At 44.8% G+C, this 9,981-nt stretch overlaps 1 long non-coding RNA gene across 1 annotated transcript; it reads right to left on the bottom strand.

Moving 5' to 3' along the window:
* Positions 1-574: 574 nt before the first annotated feature.
* On the bottom strand, positions 575-9,766 carry LOC117002668. The gene is made up of 3 exons (XR_004419328.1): positions 9,482-9,766; positions 7,669-7,988; positions 575-7,413 (listed from the first exon to the last, which is right to left on the bottom strand). It is a non-coding gene; the product is annotated as an uncharacterized LOC117002668 (long non-coding RNA).
* Positions 9,767-9,981: the final 215 nt, after the last annotated feature.

Here is a 9,981-nt window from a genome sequence, read left to right on the forward strand (position 1 = left end):
TGGTCAGAGCTTGGGAGCAGCTCGAGGATCCTCTGGAGCCAAGGACAGCCCCACTGCCAGCCTGCAGCCAGGAGCTGGTTTGCAGTAAGAAGTGCTCCAGCAGACCTTCAGCAGTCTCCACAGGAAGCTCAGAAGGGCTACATTTAACCTTGATGTTAGTTAAGAATTTTTTTTGTTTTTATTTCAATGAGACTTATCTGTGGGCAAAAAAGCTCTTTGCAGAAAGAGTGTGTGGGTTTGAGGAGTGGGATAGAGCTGTGAATAGATCCAAGTGCTTCAGCAATAACCAACAGTCTGCTCAAGATGTAAATTCCTCCTTTTAGCACTGAGATCTTTAGAATGTGTGGAGACCTGAGCTGATACTGGCTTTTTTTATTTTTTATTTTGTGTAGACCTTTATCTTTAAATAATAAACCAACACTTTACCTTATGCAAGGCAATGAAGAGAGAGTGAAAATATCCTTTATCACCTGCATTCTTGTTACGTGGCACCAACATAGCATTGAATAAAAAGCATCTTGATATAATAATACTTTAAAGTTTATTTTCCAAACAGAACTGTTGTTTGCCCAGAGTAATGTAAATTTGCAGTTCTCCTTTACACTTCACAGACAATGAGAGAAAAAGATTTTAGGATCTTCCCAAAGGAGAGGTTTAATTGTAAAACAGAGCACCAAGTATGACATTTATTTGGGGCTGTAAAGGCTACAGTAATTTTAAAAAGACTAAAACATATGGTACACTTCATAAGGTTGATTATTATGAGCTCCCAAACCGAATGTTTCAGGTGCATGAGAAAAAATGGGAAGATGCAACCATTCTCCTCTATCCTGAACCATAAAAAAGCCTTTGCTATAATCGTCGTGAAGCAGGAATGTCACTCCCATCTTAATTCACTTAATTTGGAGGAGAGGAATTTCCTTTCACCTGCTAAGTGAGATATGAGCAATTGTTGTGATCCATTAATGCCTTTACCATAAGAAGTGAGGTCAGGGAGTTGTCATTAGTGGCTCGGAATCGCCCGGCAGCCAATGCCAGCACGAGACATTGCCAGGTTTGGCTGGAGAAGTGTCTGATAAGCAACACTGAGGTCACACTTGGAGCACCGTCCCTAATCCCACGTCCTGGGTCATATTTCAGTGATTAAAGGAGCACTGTGCACCTCAAGGAGCCCTTTGCAGCAGGCACCAAGCTGGAGATGTTGCAATGTGGTCAAATCCCAGAACAGCAGGCATAGAAACAAAACAAACACAAACCACAACAACTTGTGTAATCATTCAGAGGAGCTGGAAAGGAAGTCCCTAGCTGGTGCTAACCAGCACAGCTCTTTCTACACTCAATTTCTCCATTTTGGGTTCATTTTTCATAATTTCATAGAATTAAAGCTCTACCTTCCCACTTCAACATGCAGGAAGTCTGTCAACTCTGGGCTACCAGCCTGAAGCTCTGTTTTGTGAAAATCGGCTCGGCTGAAACCCACAAATGTCTTTTCCAGACATTTCCATCTCTTGCTGCTGTGGGTGCTGGTGTAGAGTCTGTTTCTGACAGTGTGTCCATACCTGCTGCCCAGCTCAGCCCTCCAGCACTGAGCGAGGACACTGGCAGTTGAACTCGATCTGATGGGCATTCACAGCATTTTTCAGGAAGATAGTCCAAAAGGAAGGCAAGGTAAAAGGGTGTCTATTTTCTTCCTGTTCCCTGAAAGGGTAGTGAGAAAAGTAAGAGTATCGTCACAAGGCAAAAATACATATGTACGAGAAGTAAAGCAGATAAGAAAACACATCTGACTGTCCTTAAGCCAAACATTATTTAGCAGCCTCAGCTTGCTCCCATAACCCAGGCATATGACATATTGTAGAATCACAGAACCACAGAACGTTTGGGGTTGGAAGAGACCTTAAAGCCTATTTGCCCCAAATTCACAATTCAAATCTTAATCACAAGCAGCAGCAGTCTGTGCCATCACAACCATGTCTGGTGTAATGAAACCTCTCAGAGGCAGAGTGGCTGCTCCACTCCACACCAACTCAGCTGGGAGCTCTATGCACTCAAAGTGGCACATTCAAAGGCAAGGAGAGGGATTTTGGCACATTTTCTCAGGAGGGGAGCCTGAACCTTGTAACCCTCTGCCAGCACTATGTACAAGACATAATTTGCCCAATTTATGGTGGAGAAAAGTGGGCTGATCTTGCAGACCTGCAACACAATAAATGTCAGTTCCAGCACTAATAGAGAGCAAGTGCATTTCGCAAAGGAGTGAAAATTCTCTCCGAGTTACACCTTTACTGAAAAATAATAGCAAGCTCATTAATGCTGGTGGTTTGTTTCTCTTTGCTTTTTTGTCTTCTGTACAAGTAACATTGGAAACAAGAAAGAGGACAATTTCCCTGGTACTGAAGTGCTTTCTGATTGCAGCTATTTCTGGATTCCCCAAACCCAACATTTGCAGTTTGATCCCAGGAGAAAAATGTGTGGTTTGCATTTTTAGGAGAAAAACCTTCTCTGATTAATTTGTGCAGATTTACATATAAATGACTTTCACACTCAGCATCCATCATGATGGCAAGTCTGGTTTGTGACTCCCAAGTGTCTGTGGTCTCCAGGAATCATGGCAGCCTCCAAGTATTCTCTCAAGTTGGGTTTGCTTCATTTGCATCTGAGCTCAAAGGCAAAATACGTTTTCTTCTACCAGACACCTTCTTGAGATGTGATTTACAGACAGGAGAAAAATGTGATAAATATCAACATTTGCATTTTAAACATGATTTCAGGACGTTTGTTGTGGTTCATTCATCTGCTGTTTGGCTCTTGCATGCATTTAGTTCACTTTTCTTTGACTGCACAAGCATATGGGTCTCATTAGCTTAATGACACGCTTATTTATCCTTCACCCCTGCTGGCACTTCTTATCTGCGGGGGCGGGGCAGGGGTGGTGTTGTGTTAGGTGAGCTGTGTTGATATTCAGAATTATCCACATCATGGATAATAACCTGATTGGCAGATCACTGATCCCAAGGAGGTTCCAAGGTTCCCAAGGATGATCACCTTCGTTTTGCTCTTTTCAGGTCAGATGTGGCACCTCTGTGCCAAGCAGAGGCTTTGGAGAGGGAGGGCATTGAAGACAGCTCAAGTGTTTCCTAAAGGTGACTCGTGGCCTCCAGGTTTTCATGTTCTGGGTGGGTTGTCTCAGGTCCGGTGAGGCCCACAGAAACAAACATCCCTCCTGCTGGATGAGATCACATCCTGCTCGAGCAAGGGGTAAAGTCCAGAGGGGAGGGAGGAGCAGCCTCCACAGGCACTTAACACGGGCACCACGTGTGCTGCTCACTGTCCCAGGAGACACTGAGGTGCAACAGATGCTTCCCTGGAGTCCAGGGCAACCCGCAGAGCAGTTATTCTGTAGGTCCCATGGCCACCTCCAGCTCTGATTTAAGCTCCATGACAGTTTTCCCTTGAAGTCTCTGCAGGTTCCCTAATCCCCTTGGTGAGTTCCATAGGATCATGCCTCTGATAGTGACAGAATAGCAAATATTTTACCTCCTCCCTGAAGGAAAAAGAGCTATAGAAACATAACATCATTTAATAACTAGGCCAACTCCTGGGACACAATAAAAAACTGTGTGCTTAGATACATTCAGCAGCCTCAGAGCCTGCAGAGAGAAGGTGAGAAAGGAAGAAGTGCTGCTTGGAAAAGCTACTGAGGAAACAAAGCAGCTCTCTGTGCTAAGGAAGTTCTGCCACAACCATTTAACACTCCAAGCTGAGCCCACAAGCCCAGGAAATACATGGGTAATTCACCACTTACCAAGTCTGAGAGTCATAAAGTGTCCTGAGCTGGAAGGGACACACAAAGAATGTCAAGTCCAACTCCTGGCCCTCCACAGGACCCCCAAGATTCATACCACAAGCCTGAGAGCATTCTCCAGACTCTCCCTGAATTCCAGCAGGCTTGATGGCCTGGGTGTTGTGTGTAGTTCACAGCCCCAGAGCTGTGCAACATTTGCAGGAACACTCCAAGCATGTCTCATTTTTCACCCTAATCTGGCTGATAAAAACAATAAAGCAGCTTTGACCTTCCATATAAATTGTTTACTTTACTACTTCCATGGCTATTTGTATTTCTCCTCTCACCTGTCCTGCAGCCTGGGTGATGACAGATCTGGAGGCAGGACCCTTCCAGCACCACCCTGCACCACCTGCACTCTGCACTCTGCTGCTGTCACAGATTTCTTCTTTCTACACAGCAAATCCCTGTGGTGGTAACAACGTGGAAGCATTTATACTCACCTGACATGGCAGAAATGAGAAAAATTGTTGAGAACTGCAGTAACTGAATTTCCTGGCTCATCAAGTGGTGCTGAACAGCCTTTTCCCCCACCTTCGGATTTCCCACTGGAGTCTCTCACTTTATCTTTCTGAAGTTCCATTGCTGCTGACAAGCTTTAACTGTGCAGCAGGTTGTAGTGATGGAGAGTTGGTTCAAAAACTCCACAAACCCCCTGCCACTGGGGCTTTCTACGTTTTCACCTGCCCTCATTGTGCCTCCCAAATTCCATCTGGTAAGCACTGAAATTATCTTCTGATTTAAAGTCAGCTTTGAACATGATACACAAGAGCATCATTTTCGTTAAAAAACAAGATTGCAACATAACGAGAAATAAGACATGAGAAGGATTAAATAGAAAACCGGTTGTGCTTCAAGAAGTTGGTGCCGTGACAAAGAGTCATCAGCTCCCAAAAGCAGAGATACTTTCCTTTCAGATTTCTGCATATAGCCAGCAGGGATATCTGGAATAAGTAATTCCACTAAAATATATTTTAAATTTTTAAAAAAAAGAAAAAAGCACCTCCAAACTAAAGTCTTCTATATGCAAGGGCAAATAAAGATGGTAAGTTTTTATAGCAAAATTCACTCTGCTGCAGAAGGAATGTCCCTGGGGCCCAGGGATTACCTGGCTTATCCAACCTGTCCTACTCCCTGTTCCCTCCTGCTTCTGCATGGCCCACATGAGAAGCTGCACCAGCTCAGGGTGCTCGAGTTGACCAGGGCCTGCAGTCCCGTGGGACCTGGGGAATGCTCAGAGACTCACTTCACTTAGCTCAGTGAGACCAAGCAGAGTTGTGAGCAGCTCCTCTTGGGCATGGCTGCGTTTGCACATATCACTGCTTCCATCCTAGGCAGAACTCTCCACTTTTCTTAGGGCCCTGTGGGAAGACAGGCAGCTCCTGGCAGGTCCCACATGCTGCAGACCTGCAACCTCCTTGTCACTGCAAGCCATCTTCAGATCATTTCCCCTCATTGCATACATGGCCCTTGCCATTTCTGTTACTTTCCATGTCCATCTAGGGCTGTAATTAAAACGTATCTACCTACAAAGCATCTAAAAACTGGAGAAAGCCATGGAATATTATTGTAATAGTAAGCAGATGGGATTCAGTTTTTTCATGTAGAAAAAGCCAATCTTAAATGTTACAACCTATTTTATACAGTTTTCAAGATCTCATACATAACTCTAATTGGTTTATAACTTCTTTGCTACTCAATTTAGTGGTTAGTAAATGGCATTTTATATGTTTATCAAACTTCTCTATTCTCGGATAGTTTGCATATTTTGTTTACTGATTCACATGGGACAGATTTCTTGTTTTTTACAGATGCTGACAGAATAGTTTGTTGTGCTAACTGCTTTTTATTCCCCTGATTCTTTCTTATGGAAATTCACAGGCTACCTGGTAATTCAGTAGAGTAAGACCTGATTTTATAAGGCTTTTCTTTTATAAAATATTACCTATATGCAACAAAGTATGACACAGTTCTGGCAGTGGGAACACATGCTGAGCTCAGAGCAGCCTCTCCCTGAGGTCTCTTCTTCTGTCATTTACCAATTCCACACTCCATCTTAATAGATGACCTTAAAAGGCAGGGGAGAACTTCCCCATCCAGAAAAATAACTTAATAAAGCAGCTGGTTACTGACATGCTCCCAGCTTCTCTCAGTTCTGAAGTGTTGTGCCCAGCTATCAGTTTCACAGGAACTGGGACATGAGCAGTAAAGCAGTGGGAAGCATCATTCTGGACCAACATAGAGAAGAGAGGAAATGAGGCTTACTTGCCATTTTGTTTGTGCTTCTGGCATGACAGTAACAAATGGATTGAAAGTGCCAGGGCAGCTCTAAGCCCGGAAAAGAGGAGAATCTCACCAGAGTGGCAGGAACTAAAAACCAGAGTCAGTGACTCTGCAGTGCCAATGCCATCAGTGCTGCATTTTCCACAAACTCGGGCAAAGCTAACACTGGTTTTAGTTATAGATGGAATGCCAAAAAGAGCATTAAATTGGTCTGCTGTGACAACAGAGGATCCTGCCTGAGAGTGAGGCAATGTGAGCACCAACAATGAGATGTTGCAGTGGGGGCTGGTAAAATGTGCACGTATACAGCCTGCAGTGTGAAGTGGGAACCTGTGTGCATAGCCAGGCTTCCTGCAGCAGCAGTCCCACCTGGGGCTCTCCCTTCCCTTCTCCCCTGGAGCTGCCTGGCCAAGGCCATGTCTGACACCGTGGTTTAACCTCAGCAAGCTGCTCTGTGTCTCTTTAACGGACTACGGCCCAGTATTAGGAAATGTTCCCTTAATATTTGGAGAATTAATGATGCATGAGTAATGCAGCAGCCTGATCCAAGAAATGTTCCAGTATACTCTCATATTGTCAGATTTTTCCAAACACCTAATTTCATGGGTACCCACAGAATACTGGAAGTGCCTGGTGCCCATCAGATGAAGCAGTGGCTGTGATTGGAGCAGCTGAGGCTGTCCTGGTCCCTGCAGGCTCGCCTGGAGTGTGACAGAGAGGATCCTCACCAGGCACCTGTGACACATACAGCCACTCACAGGAGGCTGCACACCTTCTGAAACTCACTCACACAAGTTATTTGTGGTGATTTAGAATTTGCAAGGAAACTTTTCCCAGAGAGCTGTCCACAGGCACATTGACACCGTGTCTGCAGCAGCATCTCCAGCCACTGCCTGTGCAGTACAGCCCTGCCTGGGGACTTCCAGCCCTCCTTCCTTCTGCTGTCAAACCACAGGATTCCTTCTAACTCAAACCCTCCTCCTAACTGGAATTCCTCAGACTTGAAGAGGTTTTGGAACTCAGAAGATCATAGGGGGTTACTTAATGAGTAGCATGTTTTGTCTTGCTCAGGCTGGTTTTTGGTAAGATGACACTCACAAGTCTGCCTCACTCGCAGTGTCTTGTCAGCTGGGTACCCTCACCAAGGTGTTCACGCGGTTGTGTTACAATGCAGGCAGCTTCCAGACAGCTGGAGGATTCTTACCAGAAGGATTCTTACCAGGAGGATTCTTACCAGGAGGATTCTTACCAGGCACCTGAATTTTAGGATCTGCTATGCTTTCTTGCTGAATAAACCAGAAAAAAAGAAAGAGTCATTATTTACAAGGAATCACCACACAGGCAGTCAATGACTGAACACTCCCCAGTCCATCTGCATTTCCCTTTCCCTTCACAACCATTAGTGTGGCATCAGTATTTACTGATATTCTGTGCTAGGACACACTTATGAATTTGTGTTGGTATTTCCAAAATAATGGGTAAATTTGGGCCTTTTCAAAAGTGTTTGCAATTTTCTAAGAAGTTTTTCATGCAGTACGTACCTTGGCACTTCCCAGCCATGGTGGTGGAAGACACAAAGCTGGGGCTGCACAGCACCTGATCCCACAGGGCCCATTGTGCACAGAGTCCTTGTTTCAGCTCCAAACTCCTGTCAGTGACTGCTTTTTCCCAGTGCACTTCCAGTTGGACACTGGGAAGCTGGCCTGGTGGGGTTTCATAATGGCCTGGGAATCCATAGGAAATGATAGTGTATGCTCAGTTCAGTTTCATCTTTTTCTTTTTTTAAAATTTATTGCTCGGACTACAGACTCAAATCTGGAATCTGAAAGCCAGGCTGGATTCCTTCCTGGACATCCCGTAACTGTAAAAATCAGTAGAAAAACCTCCCTTAAGCCTTTCTGTCTAATGAAAACCATCCCAAGCACTGTCTCCTGAAGCTCTTGGGGCTGAATTGTTGGGAGAGAGGAGAGGACAGGGCAAGGGCAGGGCAACCACCATGGACTGGAATTGTACCTTCACCAGTGGGCACCTTCAGAAACTAGGCAGGGCTTTAAGCAAGCCTAAATATTCTTAATAAATGTTGTTTTTTTTTTTTTTAGCAGTGAAAACCAGAAACTATTTCACATGAAAATTCAGGTGACTATTAGAATTGCAGCATCACTGATAGATTATCCACAGTTGTTCAGACTGACTGGATAAAAAGCAAAAGCTTTGACAGAGCAAACCCAAAGTCTTTGGTTCTTTCATTTCCCTCCTTTAGCCCCAGTCTCACTTCCCAGCCTTTGCACCACTCCCCAGGGATTTTATCTTGGAGGCTGATCTGAATTTTTGTTTTTTCTCTAATTCTGCCCAAGTTCCTATAGTAAATCTGTCAGACATTTATCACCCTGAGCCTCAGCCCTCTCTTCTCGACTCTTTCTAGGCTTTTAATGTATAAAATCCTCTTTCAAGCCCTTGCTGCCCAACAAAGGTAAATGCTGTGGCTCTGTTTCCACCCACCCTGCTCCAACTGCCAGGCTGTCAGAGCAGTAAATACACAAACATTTTGCTTGGCAGTCCTGGCTGTAGTAAGAACCTTGTTTTGTAAACTGAATTTAATGCTCAGAGAAATGAGTTCCTGTTTATAATGCAATACACAGTACACAGGAATGTATGCTCAGATTTCTGTACCTGTTATGGAAAGAAAATTGCTACAAAAACCCATAAAAATATTAAATCAATGTATGAGCTGGAGGCATTGCCCCTGGAAGGTGAAGGACAGGCTGGTAGCTGCAGTTTGAATACATACAGGTGAAAATCACACCACATTTTATCCATTACTAAGGAGATGAGATTATCAGAATAGATCCCTGAAGTGCAAAACAAACTTACCCTTTTTTTTACTGTAACACAGAGATGACAAGTCAGTAAACAGTTGGGTGTTAAGGAGCTGTGCCAAAAAAATGCTGAAGGTGCAGTTGTACCCTTGACAGGCAGACACAACCACGTCAACATTTTCCATAAATCCCTATGTGGTGTGAAAAATAAATGTGGTTTATCCAGCTCCTTGAGAACTACAGAGAAAATTGCTCCACCTCTATCCCAGAGGAGCTTGCCATGCTGTTGTGCAATGGAAAGATATTCCAGCACCATGTCAACTTGGGACTGGATTTCAAAAATGTTGGGGCCTTCATTCATGGCTCATGCTGCTGTTATGCAAGAAAGAACACCAGTGGGGTTTCCCCATCCTTTGGTGTAACCAGTCACAGAGAGTCACAAGGCCAAGTTAGAGTGGAAGGCAGTTTAGCAAATTCATAAAAACAAACAAACACATAAATCCCAACACTTTTTCACTCATCCTTAATTGTCTCTGACCTGTACTTGGCCAGAATATGCACAGCTTCAATAAAGTCCAGGGCTGTCAGGTGTAGTTCTTATTTCCAAGGAACCAGCTCTCAGTAGGATCTCAGAAATCAGGCTGCTTGGAGCAAGCTGGAGAGGAGAGGCTGTTGTGAGGCAGAGAACAGGCTGCAGCAGTCAGTTCAATCATCTCCTTTTCCAGAGCTACTCCGGCCATCCCACCAGAGCCCTGTGCTCCTCACCCTGACATTTCCCAGCTGAGCAGGGCTGTTCTGGGACCCCTTCCAGCCCCTGGAGAGTTCAGACTCTCCTTTCCCCGAAACAATTCCCCTCTGTGCCCCTCGTCTCACTCCCCTCCAGCAGCTCACACTTTCCCCACACCATCCTGGCTGCAGGCAGGGAACAACACATCCCTTTGATCTGCTCCTGCTCCCACTCCAGCCCTGGGGAGACTGCTGCCACCTCATTATACCTGTACCATTTTGGCCTTCAGTTTTGCACCTCTTCTTTCTTGC

Source organism: Catharus ustulatus, chromosome 13 (genome assembly GCF_009819885.2).
Source record: "Catharus ustulatus isolate bCatUst1 chromosome 13, bCatUst1.pri.v2, whole genome shotgun sequence".
Classification (NCBI taxonomy): Eukaryota; Metazoa; Chordata; class Aves; order Passeriformes; family Turdidae; genus Catharus; species Catharus ustulatus.